The following is a 21,521-nucleotide window of genomic DNA, read 5'->3' as shown; positions in this document are numbered from 1 at the left end:
AATATACCTAGTGGTGATATTGTGTTAAGTGGTCATCGGTGTTCATAAAGGATCGAACTATATTCTGGTATTGCGTATGTGATGTGCTAACCAATTGGTTACACTTCGGAATATCCAGAGGAGCTAAGCACACATTCTCGTATGACCTGTGCTCGGCTTGACGTCACATGATCAAGTCTTTAGGACCGTGATGATTCCTGTGTGATGGACAACACCAACTTGATATCGTTAGCATCTTCAATAACATGAACACTTGCACACATATATCTAAGTACACTTCAAGAATTAGCAGTCGTATAATGGCAGAACATTTCGAGTCGGTGGGTACATTCTACAATCAAACAACCCCTTGGCTATAAACTCTACATCTACAACAACAAGGCAGCAGCAACAACAACAACGATGATTCCATGTCTTCAGAATGATAACATGAAAAGCAGTGCTACATCAAACATTGACTAAATACCAAATTTGACAACAGTTCTGTCAGTGTTAATTACTTGTACTCAATCTGCAGTGTTATTTTCTAATTGTTAACTATGTTTATTAATAACCTGAGGGCTAATTACCAATTAGTCTATATTAAGTCAGACATTTTGACAAATAACGTGTCAGTTTACTTTCTATTGCTTACGAAAAGAAAATCTTGCATTAAAAAGGGACGGTATCTATACGTATCTATACAATTTGATATCATTGTTTGGGATTTAGGCACAGATTTTCTTTTGCGTATTTTTTGTCGAAAATACAACTTGATCATCATTGTTTGGGATTTAGGCACAGATTTTCTTTTGCGTATCTTTTTTTTGTCGGAATTACTTTTTTATTTTTTTATTATTATTTACCTGTTTGGGGTTGAGAAACATATTTACTTACGATTTTATTTATCTATTCAATTATAACCATTGTTTGGGGTTGACGCAAAGATTTTCTTAAAAATCTTGATAAAAAAAGGACGAATGTCACGTAACAGAATAGAATGTGACGTAATACGTTATATTTAAGATATAATTAAGATTTAATTAAATGGATATGTGTCTACATACTGTATGTTTAGTAATGTAGGGCATATTTGATTGACATTTGAATATGAAAATGGTTGACAGCCGACCTGGTACAAATGTACAAAATGGTCATGTTAATTACAAAAACGTGTATTCCTGTGGTTGTAAAGCTGTCATATGTAGACAACAAATCAGTATAAAAGAGATGATTTGGGATGGGAAAACAGAGTTGGCTTAGGCCAGGCAAGCAACGCGGCCTTGGGTCCTTAATGGACGGCAGTTAGGATGTGGGATTACCTTAAATGTCATGCTGTATTATATACTGATTATTATACTTAGAAAGAACGTTGAACAATAAAGACTTAGAACACTTGAACAGTTGTTGGTTGGTTACTGAACAAACTATCACGAAAGTTAAGTGAGCGTTGGCGTTACGTGACAGCACGGACTGGCGGATGGACGGACGCAGGACAAAGACCGATCACAATAGCTCATCTTGAGCACATCGTGCTCTGGTGAGCTAAAAACTGGAGTATAATTGTGGTCATGCAGACCTTATTTTTGAATGTCAATATATATTGTCTTGCTTGTTTTAATGAGCACCTTTCATGTGATTTCTTTCTCAAAAGTGTCTAAATGTAAGTTGAGGAACATATTCTCCATTAATTTTATTGAAAAATGGGACGTTCATTGTTGTGATTTAATCTGCATTTTTTACAAATACAAAAAAATATTATTTTTTTATGTTAAAAGATGATAAATAGAGTGTATTAACAACAATGCTATTTTTAAATGGTAGATTCCTATAACAAAAGGCCCACGAGGGTCTATGCTTTGCTGGTATTGCTTGTTTGGAAATTTTCTACCCAGATCAGGTACGTTACAAGCGACATACTGTTAACTTGGAACATTCCATGTAAGTAATAAAAACTTGAGACTCTATTATGTTCACAATTGTTTTCAAAAGGAACCATGATGAAGTCAATATCTAACTACTGTATAAGTTTAGCAAACATCCAGTAATAAATGGGGGCTCTATTGTGTTCACAAGCTCAACTGTAGCAATTTTGACAACTTCAAGGGCAATTATCCAGTCATGCACAGCCAGATCTGGCTTGTTTTCAAAAGAAACCCAGGTCTCATTAATATATAAACTAGCAAGTTTTGGAAGATCCAATAATGGAGGCTCTATATGTATAGGTTAGTGTTTATTTAGTAATTTCTTTGTAAATAGGTAACCTAAGGAAGCGGAGCGTAGCAAAGCGAAGCCACCGTGGTTTCTTATTCACGAAGAAATTACTTAATAAATTCTAACCGACTTAGTGTTAGCCCCTCCAAAATTGCATCAGCTTTAAAATGAATCCGTGCAGCTGTCAAAAAGATATATATGTCAATCACGGCAAGATAGTGTGACGTCATTTAAATCAAGCCATATACAAACATTAGGCGTGACTATATGCACACGAGCAGTTATAGCAATTTACTTATTCATCAAGAGTTTTCTTCAGCAATAAGTAACAATTCCTCACAAATAAGAAACTGAACATTATAAATCTAGCGCCCCTGATTGGCTGACAATGTAGGGCAAACACTAACTTCACAAGCTGTATAATAGCAATTTTGACAATTTCAAGTGCAATCATCCAGTCATGCATGGGCAGATCTAGCTGGTTTATAAAAGGAATAGAACTCTTATGTATGTCAAACTACTGTGAAAGTTTGATTGAGATACAATCAAAACTGGAGACTTAATAATGCTTACAAACAAACGTTTATTGACGCACGGCCAGTAGAGCTTAAAATAAACAATTTCAGTAGACCATTAGTATCTTCGACTTTTGTCGCATTAATATATGAGGGGTCTCATGAAATGCTTCAAGAAGGTAAATCAACTAATTCTACATCTTGAATTTCAGGACATGCAAGACCAAGGGAGCTCAATGGCCCTGATAACTCACATACTCAATGACCTACATAAAAAGACAGTGACAGGACATAAGTATTGGATAAGGGGACAAATTTCATAATTGATAATCAAATCAAAACGGACAATCCTAATTGATCACTTAATTGGAAATAACTAAGACTGTAATTTTGTCTGTGCTAAATATTGGTATAAACAAGAGCTGTCACAGAAACTATTCACTGCTTTTAACCAGAAAATCTAAATCAAATAATAAAGGAACATAATTTGCAGTATGCAAGATAATTATTATATAAAAAAGTTACAATGCAACATATCAAGGAGTTGATGATATGTCTGTGTTTACAGGCACCACCTTAACCAGAAGTTTTATGTTGAATAATAATTGGCCATAAGTTGTATTATATGTATGATAGAGTTATCTTATTTGATTGATTAAGTAGGTTGGATGGTTGGGATCATTTGCCTAAAATGTCAATTCAATACAAGAATTTCAAGAGATATTGACCTGGGCTTATATGCAAAACCTTAGGCCAAGCATTAAGCTCATGCTGACACAAGGGTGAGTAGTATAGTATAGGTCTTCTAACTCTTTCAATTGTCAAGCTAGTAAAAAGCTTTAACAAGAGGGCACAGATGACTCTATATTGCTCAGCTGATTGGACAAAGGTTTCTTAAGTTTTTTAAGTTACTGATTAAACAGCACCCTGGATGCCTCCAACTATCATACTTCCCAATTTATAAAATTATTAAAAAATGAAAAATGTGTATTGGTTTAAAAAGTACAAAGGGCAAAACTCTTACAATTTTTGAATTGGAGCTTCATAACATGATGCCAATGCGGCAGACATTTATTGATGATGCAATTCTGAAAGTCTAAGAATTAAGCTAGTGACCTAGATATTTAACCAAGAACAACCATATTTATACTTAATGTTACATAAAACAAGAGGGCCATGATGGTCCTAAATCACTCACCTGAGTAAAAGAGTTTAACCTTTGTAATCAATATAGCTTGATATTTGTTCTCAAAGAATATTGAAAAACATACTGGTCAAACATGTTCCCTAGATAATCACTCACAGGACTTGTCACTGTTGCCTGCACACTGACAGGACTTGTCACAGTTTCCTGCACACTGACAGGACTTGTCACAGTTTCCTGCACACTGACAGGACTTGTCACAGTTTCCTGCACACTGACAGGACTTGTCACAGTTTCCTGCACACTGACAGGACATGTCACTGTTTCCTGCACACTGACAGGACTTCGTTCAATTGCCTGCACACTGACAGGACTTTGTTCAATTGTATGCACACTGACAGGACTTTGTTCAATTGCCTGCACACTGACAAAACTATGTTAAATTGCTTGCACACTGAAAGAACTTTTAGTAAAGCTACACAAACAACAAACACCATCCAATAAAATCAATAAACTGCCTTAAGCTCTAAAAATCAAATATCAGATCACATTCAACACCTTCAACTAATATTATCACTTTTTCAATCTAGGACAACATCACCTTCCTTCAAATGTTAAAGATCAATTTTTTCTTTATATATAAGGCTTATTCACTCTCCACACAGAAGAAAAGATTGTAGCTTAGAATAATCTACATGAAGTTTACAGTAATCTATATGAAGTTCAATGGAAAAGTCTGATTATTTAATTTATCATTAAGTAAAACTGAAGTTTCTTCTAAAGAATAAAGTGTATAATAATTATTTGAATCTATGAACCAAAAAAAGAACAATAATTACGTCAGAAGTGACTATGTTGAAGACTTAATAAAATTTAAAATCTATTCCCTTGTTACTAAAAATAGAAAGTAGTGGAATCTCCAACAAAAAGGGAGACCATATAGCAAGACTTGCTGCCCTTGCTTCAAGAGTAAACTTTACATAACTATCAGATTTTAACAAAATGTATTTGTAATGAACTTGTTACCCACGGGGTCAGGCCAATTTTTCTACAGGGGCATACTTTGAATAAACCGGTAGATAACCAATAGACAATGTTACACACCAAATAGTTAAGCACTAGGCCTCATAGTTTTTCCCAAAAAAACTTTTGTAATTTTTCCTTTAGGTTGCCATGGCAACAAGAGTTCTGCATGGAATTCATTTCTTTGAACAATTTTGGAAAAACACCAACCAAGGATCACTCCTATGAAGTTTCATTAAAATTGTCCAAGCGGTTTAGCAGAAGATGATGATTATAACCAGTTGATGACGCCGAACGACAGATGATGGACGACAGACGACGGACGACAGACGCCAGACATAGACCGATCACAATAGTTCACCTTGAGCACTTTGTGCTTCGGTGAGCTAAAAAATGAAATTATGACATCAGAGAGTATGTCCTAACATTTGACCTAGTAACCTAGTTTTTTTACCTGAGGTGACCCATTTTCACAAATGATTAAGACAACACGCCGAAAAGTATTCTTAAAAACTTTCATAACATGTTGATAAAAACTGTTGACTCTATGAACGGGAATAAAAACTTTAACGCAGAATTGTTAAAGCTCTCCTGCCTCTTTAATTGCCTGCCCGCCATCCCTGGTTTTGCAATTCTATGATGTATAATTTTTTTACGAAAAATCCTGCTAAGAAAAAAATATATGTAATTATAAAAAAAAATTAAAAACATTTATCTATATATTTTTATTCTTTTCAAATTATGAGTTTAGTAGCTACACCCCTGGCGGCCATGTTAATTGTGAATCAACATTTCTGTGATTCGTTTGAAAATCAGGCCAGCGCATTCTAAGGTGAAGATTTTCAAAGTTTTCCATACAGATATATGGTTAAAAGTAGCCTGACCACTGGTGCCCATATCTTTTAACGAAACAATATTGGGTGAAGGAATTAGATATAGGGTAACCTTAGGTACATTTCTGTGAAATTATTTGGAAATGGGGCCAGCGGTTTCTGGACAGAAGAGTTTCAAAGATTTTCCTTTCGGTTGGCATGGCAAACAGAGTTCTGCATTAAACCACTTTTATTGAAGAAATCAAGAAGAACCACCCAAAGAACATTCCTTTGAAGTTTGGTTCAAATTGTCTGAGCAGTTTAGGAGGAAATGTTTTAAGGAAAATGTTGATGACAGACTTATTGACAGACTTGACAATCGGGGAACAACAGAAAACAGACAATCACCCTATCACAATTTTTTCTTATCAGCAAAATCTGGAACCCTTCCCAAAATATGGTATTTTTGCACTTACTTAATTCTGGACAGTGCTTAAAATATTTCATAATAAGTAATCACCCAACAAAATTAAAAATAAATTTATCTTTAAAACAAAATTCCATAAATACAAATTCATTGATCTAAATATTTTTGGCATAAAAAAGAAAGGCACTTTAATCTTACCAGAAGAATCAAGAATAATCTATTAATAAGTCACATCAACACTGCTAAATTCCAGTTGTTATATTTCAAAGTACAAAATATTGTTTGTTTAGTTATAAAGGAAATGCATGTTCGGCTGCACTTTCCAAAAAAACATGGTATACTCTTTTTCATCAATTAACTGCCATTAAGACCATTTCTCACACTCTTATTCAAAATCAATACATACACATGTATAACAGACATAAATATATATAGCCCGGAATTCACATTTTATAAAAGAAAAATCATGAAAATTATTGCAAGTAAAAGCAGCAATAAAGTTCAAGTCGGAGAACTACAATGCAAATTAATTTGGTTCCCGAAATCATACTATATATTCAAATTAAAAAACATACGCAAGAATAATGGTGGCCTAGTTAAATTTGAGGAAGGCCCTCAGCCAGGAAAAAATGGAGGTGGCTGGAAGACAGGCTCCAAAAGAGAAATATGAGGAAAAACGGGGTAGGAGGGAGCCATTAATAGGCTGATATTTTTGTATTCCAGAGATTAATTAATTGTTAAAACCAAAATTAATATTGTGTTTTATTATTTGTCCATGTTAAAAGTGAGTTTACAACGCATGATTATCAGTGATTTAAGACATCTGCATCAGAAAAATATTCGGGCTAGTGAATTTTCATTAGAGCTAGAAAATTTTTAGGATTTACTAGCCTAACTTGCTTATGATTTTAGATTTTAGTTTCTATGACTGTGCATAGACTGAAATGACAGCTGATTTATCATTGACATTTGATGCCTTTGAGGCAGTCTTAAGATTATGAACATTCAAAGTGTGAGAATAGTAGGTACAGTTTTTAATCATGTTCAGATGATGACTGATATATGCCGATAAACATGTATCAGGGAATAAGTAAATATGACGTAAATTTTAATGACCTATTTGAGTTGTGACCTTGACCTTTGACTCTATGAACTCAAAATCCAGGGTCATCTACTCAGGGGGTCCAACGCATTTTGTGTTTTCTGAATTTTAAGTGAAGGAATTGTGTGAAGCGGAATAAAATGGTGGTGTTTGAAGATATTTTGGTGTTTTGGGAGAATATTTTCACCTGGTAAGTAAGTGTTATCACTTTTCTCGCAATATAAATATGCCTACCCGGTTATTATTTATAACAAAATGCAACCTATGAGCCAATAAGCACTGTGTTATGCAGTAATTACCAATTACATATGTATACTCATTTCAATTCATTTATTTGCTCATTAAATTATTACTCTTTATCAATGTAAGAACTCTTGATGCAGCACAAACATCTTGCAATACAGAAAAAAATGAATGCAAACATTATCAGTCTGATACTATTTTACCACGAAAATATGTCTTAAAACAGTGGTAGTCTTTGTTATATAGCGTGTTGCCAAAAGAACCATTGTCAGACAACTGCTGGGGTTGGTGTGTGGGGGGAGGGGGAGGGTAAACCCTTCACACAATTCCCTCACTTAAAATCTGGCAAACACAAAACACATTGGACCCCCTGCTACTGGTCAACCCATACCTCAATGTCAAGTTTGAGAGCCAAGAGTGCAGGAATTGTCGAGACTGTTAATCAGACAGACTAGCTTTTTGCCTTCAAGGTCACTATGACCTGGACCTTTGACCCAATGACCCCTTAACCAAGAGGGCCATGTTTTAATGCATTTAAAGCTGCACTCTCACAGTTTTACCATTTTTACAACTTTTATTTTTGGTCTTGGAAAAAGCAAATTTTTGCCTAAATATCTGCAAACCAATGTTATAAGATTTCTTACAAAAAATCAGATCCTAGATTTTCATTTTTCCATTAGAAAATTAATGTTTTATGGCTTAAACTGTTACTAACGGTTTAAGAAAAATGCAAAAAACATCAATTTTTTAACTGAAATAAACAAAAATCTCCGATCTAATTTTTGTCAGCAGTGTTACATAACTAGTTTCCATGGTTTTCACAAAAAATGGCTCATTCGAAGACAAAAAATAAAAAAATGTCAAAACGTTTAATCTGTGAGAGTGCAGCTGTAAAGCTTGTTTTGTGCAAAATATCTTTGCACTTACATAGTAAATTCTGAATATAAGCCTTTATTATCTATTTCAAACATAAAATACTTCTCTAAATACAATTTCAATATCTTTCAAAACCCCACATTTTTTGCACAAACCCGTTTATGCACCAGTCAGTTGTAACCACCGCCCCCAAGGTCCGGGGGTATACCGGGGATAGCCGGGGAAATGGGCCGTGTTTTACCTTCCAGGTTTTGTCTTCACGCCAAAATAAAGCGGGAAATTGGCATTATCTAGGGTCTCTTGGGTGCGGGGTCATTTGGCGGGGGTTTTACCAGCAGATCGTCCCAGCAGGGCGGAGATTTTGCCCGGGCTTGTCAAAGTCCCCGCTTTTCCCAGGACCTGGGGGGCCGTGGTTACAAATGACTGGTGCATTAGACGTTAGGGGTTTGAAGAATCCGGTTTAACACATCTATTATTTTAGACTAGGTTCCGTCAATTTCTGCCATTAAAAAAGCTATTTATTAGCTCCTGATTTCGCCCTATCGTTTACGACAAAGACTGGTACGTATATAAGTCAAAATAATTTGGATATCATACCTGTTTAAAATCCAGTTAATTTTCATGTTATTGAACTATTCTGTTAATAATTATTTCTAAAATAAGAATATAATTCACATCACTCCTAAATAGATTGCAGTGTGGGCGACTACTCGTCTATTGCGTTACACAATCATAAAGAAATGATTGCATTTTTGGAAAACGATACAAGCGCATACTGATAACATAAATGCGCTGTCATCAGTTTACATACAGATATCGTAATCTGATAATTTTCTGAAATTTAAAAACGAAAGTAGAATTCATAAAAAAAAAAAACTATTATACAGTAATTATGTATAAATATAACTATTTTAAGGGTATACATTTGATAAGATGTAAAACTGAAACATCACTCACGTTCTTGGAGAATGATGTCTTGCTCAATAGTGATTATATTCTAAATTAGTTTTTACGGCGACGAATTTCACTGAAGTTCGTTTCTAAAACGAAAGTAGGAACGCATTCTAGCGTAAACGACGTCATAGGTTAACATAAACTATAAGTTTGAATTATTTACGCCTTCTCCCACGCAGTGATGTCCCCTATAAACTATCGGTCGGATATAAGTCGTCACATGAGTAGTATAATAATTGGTATTTCGCGGCCATTTTGTTTGGTGGTTTGGTGGTTTTGTCGGTGGTTTCATTGTTTGCGCATGCGCAAGTTTGAAATTGACTTTCGCGGCCATTTTGTTTGGTGGTGCGGTGGTTCTGTCGGTGGTTCCATTGTTTACGCATGCGCAAGTTTGAAATTGACTTTCGCGGCCATATTTAGCGATTTCGCGCGTTAGCGGTCATATTTGGCGATTTCCCGCTTTTAGCGGTTATGTTTAACCATTGTTTAAAATCCAAGACAAAGGGTCATTGTTAACAGTGAAAGACATTCAAATTTAATGAACGGTGATATGAACTTTTCACCTTGCAAAACCATACTCATTTTTCCGTTAACATAACATTAGCCAAGATGAGTTCCGTTATCACCATCAATACAATATTTTTATATATCAATTCAACTCCCAAAAGGAGCGATAGGGAGAACAATCTTAACATGTTAACAATAACATTTATCATAGAAATGGTCACGATTGTTATAATGATTGTACTTGATACCTTTTAAAAGGGGCTCATGATCATTTTACATAAAATATTGATAAAGGTTATATTGAGCTGACCTAACAGTTGAGAGGTTATGATAACAACTATTGTTTTCTACAATCATCAAATTTTTCAAAAGTTTTTTTTCAATCCCTTTTACAAGTAATAAACAAAATTTGATCTCACTAGTTAGGAAAATTACAACGTTTTTTTCCCTTTAATGATTTTATATGATTTCTTTGTTTCAAAGAATAACGATTCATACACGAATGTTTTGGAAGAAAGTTTAAGACAAAGGTTTCAAAATGTTCATTTTAAAACTTTGAAAAGACGTTTGTTGTCCTTGTTCATCAGCAGATACAGTTTTTTCATTACCACAAAGATTTATAATGTCTCTGTTCAAAAAAATAATAATGTTTTCCATTTTTACAAAGGAAAAAACCCATAGTTATCACTAGGTTATAGGGTAAAAGAAGGTAACTCGCGGTCATCTTTGACGAATCTGGCGGGTCCCATCACAGGCAGGTCCGCGGAATGTTGACGGGTGCATTGTTTGATTGAGAGTATTCATTTCAATGTAGTTTATGGTACGACACGAAGATAGCACTATCGTCTTTATCAGATCAGGGTTATGTATGCCAAAGGACAACGCTCCAAAGTTTCTAACAATGATTAACGCATCATTTGTTTAATAGTATTGCCTTTAATTGTTATCCCCTTATCACACGATGTACTAATTATAACCCTCTCTATCTTTTTAAGTGATCAAACTTCTGATTATTTAAGGTGAAAAAGCACATGTCATTGACGCATTGTAATACCATTAAAGTGAAAAGTCGGTTAAATGATGTGTTGAAAGTCCAAAAGACGGGACTGTCACTATTATCGTTATCATACATTTAGTTTATCATCCAGGCTAACTAAATCTAGTACAATGAGGTGATCTATCACAGAAGGTCACTAATTAAACCGTTGTCCAACGCTCGATTTATTACACACTCCTTTGTGTGAGAAGATAATGATAATTTTCCTCTTTAAAAATCTCTTTTTGAGATCAATATTAGTCATTACTGTGTTGTTTTAATCTTTGGTTAGAATCAGAAAGCCCCATGCGATATTTTGTTTTGTATGTTATTAAACTAGTTTGTAATTAATCATTGTTATTGTATATAGTTTAATTAACTGTCACCAAGCAATCCTGTACATATTGATATTAAACAGATTTATAACATCATCTTTTTCACAGGTTTGATTTCATGAAACTTTTGCAGTATTATATACTTTATATTAAATGTTTACTTGTAATCATGATTGGTTGATCCAATAATTTACAAAGAGGTACCTTAATAACCTTCGTATTACTAGTACTTGATTTTGTACCCTGGTTTTGACAGATTTATGACGAATGATATATTGGCTAAAGAGGAGAAAGGGGGAAATGACTTTCCTTCAGCAGGTGTTCAAATTGTTCCATGTAATATTTGCTTCTTGAGAAAAACATTTAACAACTATGTTATTGTAATGTGAGTACCTATAGTCTTGTGCATTCAACGAACATTGAAAATTGTACTTATGCCCGTTCTAGAAAAAAAAGCAATTATTCACTTGCAAATGATTTTATCCGCGATGGCATTAATGACAAATTCTAGTCCCTGAAATAGGTATAGCAAGACATACTCTAATTTAAAACATACAGCAGATATTTGATATGAAAGCTATACTTTCAGCAATTACAAGTCAAACTCATCTAATTTAACAACATTGTTATACATTTTAGCAAGTGTGGTGATAAAATTCAGTATTGCTACTGTACATTAGGTGGATAGGACAATTGGATCCTGTCAGATGTACGCTCCAGACAGACAAGGAGGTGGAGGACGAACTGATCACACATTAATATACATCATTAAACTTATAAATTTAGCATGTGTCTTTTAATTGGATGTGCGTTTGAAATTGACTCTCGCGGCCATCTTTGGCGGTTTCCCGCGTTAGCGGCCATATTTAACCATTGTTTGAAATCCAAGACAAAGGGTCATTGTTTAACTGGGTCTCCATTGATTAACAGTATTCATTTCAATAGAAGGGATATAAACAATAGCATTGTCACACTAACCACATCAGTGTATTGTATGTCAAAGGACAACTCATCCAACGTTTCTAACATAGGGTCATCGACCTAGGATCTATTTAATGGTATTGTTTTCCCTCATCAGACGATGGACTTATCATAACCTCCACCATCTTTATATGTGATCAAACGGATTCTTTTATATGTAAGATCACAGGTCATTGACAAACAAAAGTTCATCAGAACCCAGCCATCGCGTGATCGAAAGTGATTTCAAGAAATTGAATGACTAAAACCTGACCGTTTAGTGTCAATTCGTACAACAACACCATATCTAATAGCCACTCAATTACTCTCCGACGTACCCATTGTAATAACTTAAAAGTGAAGACAGTTAAATGAGCTGCTGATGGCTCAAAAGACGAGATTGTCGTTATCATATATCTAGTTTATCATTCAGGGTGACTAAAGCTCTTCCACTGTGGTGAGCTATCACAATAAATCACTTATTAAACCATTGTCAAATGCCAGCGCTCGATTCACTGGACTCTGTTTATCATTATGAACACCTCCGTTGAACCTTACAATGACATGAAAGTTTTTCAAACAACTTACTAAATAATCTTTTATTTTGACCACCAAAAGTAGGTTTTGAAGATATAACAGTTTTGTCCTCTCTTAGCTTCTTTTGAGTTTCACTATTTTTATTAAATCGGTAAAGGATTCACACAATTTCTTTATCAAATAACCTCATACCTTAAAGGTATGATGTATCGTTTACATTTCATTAAATCAACCCTACAGAAATGTTAAAATGTGTTCGATCTTATTGTAATGAAAACGTGAATGTTTTTTATTATTTATTTTTGTGTATAACTATTTCATTCCATTAATACAATATTTTAAAATTTAACAAGACCAAATTGAGATTTATAAGTTGAGGACATGTCTGACAAGCTATTTTATACCATTCCGGTATGTTGTATCAATAAATAAAATATCAGACAAGATTTTAATATTTATTTTCTTATAAATACAATACAATGCAAATACAAATAAAGTTGATTATAATTGAATTCAAACAATTTGTTTAACAAAGATCATACATTTTTATTTATTTTTTTTTTATTTTTTTAGGTTACATTTCAACAGTAGAGCAGTAGATAACATCACATGAAATTACATGAAATTAGATGTAATTTGGTATAAAACATAGAAATTATATCTCTTGTATCTTATAATGTCCATAAGCATATGATTTAATTCCATCTTCTAATAAAAATCTTTTGTCATCAAAACTAGATAATCCTACTTTGCTGATTGTTTCCAGATAAATTTTATGGTTATGACTTAATGAATGCATTGTTGAGTGCATTTGAGAATTATTAAATAATACATGTTTATAATCATTAAGAGTCAATGATTTTTTAACAACCGCTTTTGATATCCCTTTTGCTCTTTTCTCGTCTATATCATCACACTTAAATGCATACATTTTCGATCGCAAACGCAATATTCACTAATACATTTCTCATTTGTTTCACTTTTCATTTTTCCCATTACTTTTTTGTTGAAGTCACTATATAAAAAATGATCTTTAGGGAAATCTGAAGTGTCAAACAAATGTGAATAGGCCAACATATCTTGGAAAATGTCCGGTGTTGTACATGATACTAAAAATGAATCTGTGTCCGTTAATTCTAGCTCAACGTTGCTACCATACACATTTTTCAAATGATTATAATAAAAATCGTACATGGTATATTTTGACAAATCAAGGATACTCATTCCAACAAAAATTGGTTTATTTAATTTAATTTTTTTGCGACTTAATTCAACACCAACATGGTCTTCAGAAAAAATCCGGTGCATCTTATAAGTGGGTTTGGATGACACCTTCTGTAGTCGTTTTTCTGTATGAACAAGTTCTACGGACCGATGCTTCCGAAGATTTTCCATGGTTTTTCCTGAAAGTAAACAAAATTTTTGGTTAGTAACTTTTCATCATGTTAATCTTTACTCTGAACTGCTCAATATATGTTTTTATGATGGTATCCGTCGTTATCTTAGATACCTGTGTTTTGGATGAGGGATATGAAAATGGGACCGAAAAATACACTTTTTACTTGCCGGTAGTTAGTTTTGGTCAGTTTTACTTTAGGTTCCTAATTGTACATGAGCACTTGTAAGCGTCTGATTGAAGATGAATGAAATACCAAAAAGTGAAACTACGCCTGACAATTATTGAACAGTTGTTCTTGTAGATAAGTATTAGTGGTATGGAAGTGACAATAAATAAATTGTATAAATTACATACGGGCAGATCATACAAAAATGATAACAATGTTATAAATTAACACGAACCCCCCAAAAAAAACAACAACAACAACCTTACCGAAGACCGAGTTGTTCATGAGTTTGAAGAAGTTCTTCTCGTAAGCAGTCTTGGCTTGTTGTCGCATTTTGGTGTTGAACTCAACGTAGGGTTTCATGAAAGCCTCTTGTTGGAACTCTAATACTTTATGTATTTTTTCAATTTTAGACCGAGTTGGAGATACAGTTGCAGGTTGCGATAGTGAAGTACATAATTCTGTTTGTTTTCTAAAGTGGTGAGTAATTTTTCCACCTTTGCTCTGGGTTGAAGTTCCTCACTGTTGTGTAAATGTTTCAACACATGTTGAGCATAAGGAGATAATTTTTCATTGGGTGTGAATTTACGTTCCGGAGCTAATGGGTAGTCGTTATGACTGTCATGTAAATGTTTTGGATATTCTAGATCTACTTCTAGAATATACCCCTTAGATCCATCCTCTGGTATTTTTTCAGGTTCAAAAGTATCAATTTCTTCCTTCTGTAAAAACTTAAAGAATGTTACTAACTCGGAAACTCAATAGTAAATGAACTAGTTTGTCAAATGTTTTGGTGGGAAAATATTCCACCAAAATGTGAATTTGGCGGTAAAAAAGTTCGCCAAACATTTGAATTTTAAACATTTGAATTTCAAATACTATAGGGAATCCATTTCAATTTGTTAATTATCTTTGTTTTTCCCCTTTTGTTTTGTTTTGACTTTATTTCTTTGAGATTCTCATTTTTTTTCTTATTTTTTTTAGGTTTTTCAAAAAACTTGTTTAAACGTTTCACGACTAGTCTTTTCTGTAAATTTCCGTCATTTTGAATTGATTTTTTCTGTATCTTCCCGCCATTTTGAGTCAACCTTTTCTGTGAATTCTTACCATTTTGTTGTAATACCATGTTATTGTTTTTAGAAGGTTGACTGTTTTGTAAACTTCCATCACATTTAGAGAGTAAGTATTCACACTTTGATTTAGGAATTAACACTAATTCTTGAGCCATGATTCACTGGGTTTAATTAACGCTAAAAACTGTTTGAAATATTTTAACAGAATGGCTTTCCTCCTTTTTTGAGAGAGTCTTTTGGATATTACTTTACGTATGACATGTCTATATCGTTTCAAGTTCTTTTTATCCTTTTCTGGAATGACAAGATTTCCCCTGATAGCATTGTAAATCACCTCTATAAGTGCAGCCAATTGAGATTTTGTTAAGTTTTTTATCAACATTTTTTGTTGTTTTTCATTGGTGTTGATCATAAATTTTAAAAAATGTCTCTCCTTCTGTAGTTTATCTTCCATTTTTCTCCTTTTCAGGTAGAAATACAATGGGGGTTTGATGTGGAAAGATGTCTGTACGAAGTTTATATAACGGGTTAGAATGTGGACTTACATCCACCAGAAGGTAACTATATTTCTTGTTTGTGGCTTTTCTATAGGCATCCATAAAATAATGCGTTTCACCGGGAAACATTTGTTTGGCTAATGCTTGAATTTGTAATTTATCTCTCTGATTGTTAAACAACACAAAATAATGACTGTTTAGACTAATAGTTCGAAAATATTTTCCTCCTGTAAATAAATTTTGCACTACGAAAAAGACTGAAAAATTATGGTGATGACTATAAATGGTGAATAAGTTGACAATATCTACACTTTGTGAAGCTTTTTGTGCTAAATCATCAATCACTAATATTTTGAAGTCAGTTTCCATAGTCCACATGTCCATATCGTCTTTAGTTGGTAAACCTTCAAAAAATTCAATATTTTCCACATGTTCTTTCATATCATCAAATAAGGATTGATAGGTAGAATAACAATATATAATCTTTTTCGGAATCATGGTAAACATAGAGTTTGCATTTTTAAACAACTCAAATAGAAAGGTTGACTTTCCACTTCCACTTGTTCCTGCCACAATACAAGTGGCAGGGCATTCAAATTTAATTAATGCATCCAACATGATCTACACTTGTTGATAACAGAGAACACAATAAATAGAATACAAACAAAAACCATTTAAATACACTACTTTATTAGTGATCTACATGTTTGGTTTTTGAAACAACCATTTTGCGAACAATATGGAAACATATTTCTAACGAAGTTATATACAAGTAAATCATTACAGTCATAATCATTGAAAAAACTATGTACAATGTCATAAAAAGATACACCATTTGTTCGTTGTAGTAAGAAAAACAAACAATACATCCCACAAACATCACTGTAATTACTTTGTAGCTGTCTCGAATTTGTGATAACAGTTGAAAAATAAGAAGCATATTTCAGAAAATAAGTGTTAAAATAGTCAATTGGTTTCCCATAACTGTCAAAATATTCGATAGTGGTTGAATTTGGGAAGTAAAATGTACACCAATGTCTTCCTTCCATGAAATGATTGTCTGTATTGGCAATAAAACCACATGAAAATACCAAGTCGTTTGGTAGTTGATCAGCCGCAAACACCCCCAAAATTGTTTTTTGCAACATTGGATCACAGTCTATACAACACTGAAGCTGTGATGTATTCATTCTGTTATTATGTCTCTCTGAGCGTTAATTTGAAAAAATCCAGGAGAACTATTATACACAATACAGCTTGTTGCGGTAGATAAAGCCGTTCCAAATTGAACCTCTAATCGCACATTTCCTGTTTTTATTAGAGATAGAAATGCTTCATCAGAAAACTTTGGCTCTAATTGAAATGTAAAAATACAGGATGTGCGTGCAAAGTCTTCTCTGTTTATATCAAGTCCAGCATCTTTATTCCACATTCCATTTGTTAGAAACATATTTGCGTATACTCTCATAAAACTTTCTCCATTTAAATTATTAAAATTTGTTTTTAGTGGATTACCCCACACTGGAACCCCATCAGCATAAAGGCAAATACTCCTAATGTCACAGTTTAGGAAATGAAATGGATTTGATTTATAATCTCCCGAAATTGCTGCTGATCTGACAAAGGCTACGACAATTGTATTTGGTTTTTGTCCTTGAAATAAGTTATCCCACGTAAACACCGTACTACCTGCAGCAATGGTTTGTAACCGACATTCAAGTCTATCAAATGGATACTTTGCTGTGTTGATCTTTAACATCTCAGAGTGAGCAACAATGAGAGCTGGATTGACTCTAACTTTTTTTACTAAAAGATAACTATCTGTAATGTTTACTTTATAGCTTGGGGATGTCTCGCCAGAACTTAGACAGAATGCTGGAGAACTACGATACAACTTCACATTAACATCCACTTGGTTTAACAGGTACCGTTTAATAGTAAATAAACTGTGATATATAGGCCCTTGCAACTCTAAAGTTTTTGATTTTGTTATATATTTTGCCCGTAAAAACAATCCATTGTTTGCTCCACTAGGATCACAGTCTTCTGGGTGATCATTGTCATCTTTTATGAATAGTTGAGAAGACAATTGAGAAAATGAAGCATCTTTTCCATTACATAGTAAAGTATTAAACATGGCTATATATGGATTGTAATTAGATGATATAACCGCCTTGTTTTGTAGAGTCACTTCTATAATTGAAAATAATGCCTGCAAGAACAAATTCACAGGTCCCACCTTCTCACCCGATTTTAAGTTAGATCCATCTGGATTAGTTACTTTTAGTTTCACACATAACTGTGTATCTTTCAGATCGAGATAGTCCATCGAATTCTGACCACTGATTTGAAACTCAATGGGAGTATCATCCGACACTTGGGATATTGGACGAATCTCTTGATAATGGACATCATTCACCGCAACTTGTGTAGGAGGTAAGTCAAATAGTAGTAATTCATTCGGAACACCTTCAGAAAATCCGTCTTTTGTGAAATAAGACATTTTATGAACCAAATATATCCCACGTTGTTATAGATTTCTTCGAATTATTTCTCGCTTTCTTATCAATTTTCCATTTATTGTCCACTTTTTTGCTTGCTTTTACACCTTTTCTTGATTTTTGATTGTTTTTTACAGGTTTATTTTCAGTTTGTTTATTTTTTCTTGTAGACTTCTGTCCTTTTTTCGGTTTAGTTTGTTTACTCCTGTTTCTGAACTGTTTTTTTCTCGCGCTGTTTACACGATGTGTTACTTCTGAAGGTTTGGATAATTTATGAACAAGAGTTGACATTTCTGAAGTATTTAAACCATCTCGTTTCAGCTCACATTTCGCCTGGTTTACTGTCTGTTCCGATGGGGAAACTGTGCTGATTGTCATACCATTACTTCCCATCTTCGACTTGTGTGGAATGGCAAATCCCCTCCCAACTTGAGGTTTGTTATTTTTGAAATAGTCTATCCACATTTGTGGGTTCGGTACATACAACTTAGATTGATTCATATTTGGGGTAAAATGGATATCGCTTAAAATGAAGTGTGAGATGCACTGGTGAACTTACGAATGAAGCATACTCGTTTTCCACAGTTTTTATACTGAAATCAATCTCTTGGAATTCTGATCGGTTTAAGGGTAAATAAAAAGGAGATTCTAACACATAATTCCAACCATTTTCTTCGTTTTTCTCTATTCTTCTCAATAAGGGACGTTCACCTCCGTCAACAACGCTTTCTTTGCAAACGTTTGAGTAAATAAATAAGGTATTATCTACAGTTTTTCTTCTTGCTTTAGGATCAGTTTTTATACTTATTTCACACAAAGCAACCTTCCAGTAACCATTAAAAGATAGAGGTAATTTTAACTGCACTTTGAAGTTATAGGGTTTGTTCTCGGTGAAGATGTGATTACTTTCACTGTCTCTCACAAACACATATCGTTCCATTATTATTGTTCTTGAACTTGATCTGCATCAATCCAGCTATCAAATGATTTTGGAAATCCTTCCCATCGAACAAAATACTCTAATTTCCCTTTGACTTTTCTCTTTTTTAAAACTTTATCAACATACCAAAGACTGTCTGCATCTTTATCAACAGGAATTATTTCATTTTGATTCACATAACCTGATATTGGTTCTTTATTCAAGTCTATGATCTTATATAATGGAAAACCTTGTTTGAAAATCTTGCTCTTTATTTTAAAAACTTCTGTAGTATATTGTTGTTGATAAGCTCTTCTAAAGGGATGTTTCGTGTAACTTAATCTAACCAAATCACCAATTTTATATTTAAAGCGAGGAGGCGTTTTGGGGATTTTTTTAGGTTTTAGATACATTTTACTCCAAAGTTGTGTCTCGTTTTTCTTTGTAACATCACTTGGTGCTAATCCATCCAAACTCCGATGAGGGGAATTATTGTAACTATTTACAATATCTTGAAGGTGATCTATATATCTATAATTTCGCTGATATCTTAACATTCTAAATATCATACCACGAAGGGTACGAATGACTCGCTCTGCATAGTTTGCTTTAGCGGTGCTTTGTGTATTAAACAAGTAAACTCTCTTCTTTTGCATAAACGCTTTTAATTCACGATTGATAAATTCAGAACCTCGGTCCGTTCTTAACTTTTTAAAGTTATGAACACTAAGAATATCCTTGATTGCTAACAATACCGTGTTAGATTTTTTATTAACTAAGGGTCGAACGGATAGAAAACGTGAAAATATATCTATAACAATGAGTAGGTATTTAACTCCATCATTGTATTTAGCAATGTTATCAACTGCCATTAAATCCATATCACCCTGATCGTTCATACCCGCCACTTCAACACGTGGTCTTTTATATGTATGTCTCGCCTGACGTTGAATGGCATACGAATCTTGATTGTTGAGCCATTTCTGTATGAAATAAGTAGTAAATACTCTTGGATAGTTTTGGTTTAATATCCTGTGTAACTTTTTTGCACCCAAAAAGCTGCCTGCGTTTTTAGAATCGAAATAATATTGTGATAGGATATGTTCCTTCTGCGTTTTATCCATGATTAAACATGATCATCGTTGTTAGTAGTTTATATTATGGGACACATGGGTTGTTAATTAAACTAAAGCAAGGAAATGAAAACATGTATAGATATAAATACATTTATTTGAAACTAAACATGTATAAAATAAGTCAGCATATGATCATACAAGCATATACATACAATGACATACATGTACATAAAGTGAATTAAATATTTATTTGAAACATGCAAAAAAGGAAATTCGTGAAGTAATAAATATAACAAATCATTTTACGCCACACAATGCCAGAGTTCTTAATTTCTCATGAATTCTTTTTTTGAAGAAAAATGCAGTAAAACACATACAACATTGCATAATATGTCCATTTTGTTGTGTTGTATATATTCTTTTGCTCAACGTGATGGACGAAACAGTCGATCTTCAATGCGATTGATTGTCAACACCATTCTTTTCATTTTTTCACACCACCGCTCGGTTTTCATTATCTGCAGATAGTCATTGCTCTCTAGCAAATGTTTGTGTAAATCAATCATTTCAGAGGAAATGTTTGAAATGCGCACAATTTCTTCCCAACTTTGTAGTATATTTTTTTCATTAACTGCGTTTAGCATGTCACTAAAGTAACGTTCTATTTTATACTCATCATCATCAGGGTCTGTATCCATGATACAATCGTGATCTTTTTGAGATGGGAGATCCATCTGGCAACCATAGCAAAGTTGTTTAGTCACCATACCCATAACCTCACACAGTGCCTTCGCATATACAAAGTCAAAGTATGAATTCATTAGCGCGACACTTGTAGAAACTGGAGTATAAATCTCTGTAGTGTCCATAACATTCGTTTTGGAGTCACAATGTTCATTTTCATAAATATCTTGAGATAGTTCACTGCAATCCATGTTAAGTTTTTCTGCTGCGATATGATCACACCAAATGTCGATGAAACACTGAATGTTTGTGCTGTGTTGTATGTCTTTTATAGTTACATATGGTAACGGAAAAATTCAAATTTGAATTTTCAGATCATCCGGGGATATCGCCATATTGAAAACCCGCCAGAGGTTCGGTCCACGTCCATGGTGCTCGGGATGAGTCATTGGAGGACGAAGATCGGGTGTCCTTATGCTGCCATGAAATGTCGTTTTTATGATGTCCAATTATGTTCAAAAATAAACAACTTGGAGAATGTG

The 21,521-nt window shown here is 33.7% G+C and overlaps 1 protein-coding gene and 1 long non-coding RNA gene across 11 annotated transcripts in view; one reads left to right on the top strand and one right to left on the bottom strand.

Moving 5' to 3' along the window:
- The window catches only part of LOC128237277 (E3 ubiquitin-protein ligase rnf213-alpha-like), a 136,364-nt gene extending 126,961 nt beyond the window's left edge, over positions 1-9,403 (bottom strand). For 2 of the 3 annotated variants that reach the window (XM_052952648.1, XM_052952650.1), the window contains exon 1: positions 8,933-9,071. The gene's annotated coding sequence lies outside the window, so the exon portion shown is untranslated. Of the gene's footprint in view, positions 1-8,932; positions 9,072-9,292 lie in introns of those variants that run through there. The other variant, XM_052952649.1, reaches the window with a different exon arrangement.
- Positions 9,404-14,307: 4,904 nt separating this feature from the next.
- Positions 14,308-21,521, top strand: LOC128237276 (uncharacterized). Of its 8 annotated transcripts, none has more exons than XR_008261557.1 (7): positions 14,310-14,322; positions 14,643-14,709; positions 15,370-15,408; positions 15,772-15,859; positions 17,641-17,723; positions 18,114-18,235; positions 21,354-21,521. It is a non-coding gene; the product is annotated as an uncharacterized LOC128237276 (long non-coding RNA). The 8 variants fall into 8 exon arrangements; XR_008261556.1 differs by lacking the exon at positions 14,310-14,322 and adding an exon at positions 14,519-14,535; XR_008261554.1 differs by lacking the exon at positions 15,370-15,408 and having other exon boundaries at positions 14,308-14,322.

The sequence above is a fragment of the Mya arenaria genome, chromosome 6 (assembly GCF_026914265.1).
Source record: "Mya arenaria isolate MELC-2E11 chromosome 6, ASM2691426v1".
In the NCBI taxonomy this organism is placed as follows: Eukaryota; Metazoa; Mollusca; class Bivalvia; order Myida; family Myidae; genus Mya; species Mya arenaria.
This window is presented reverse-complemented; position numbering and strand designations above follow the sequence as displayed.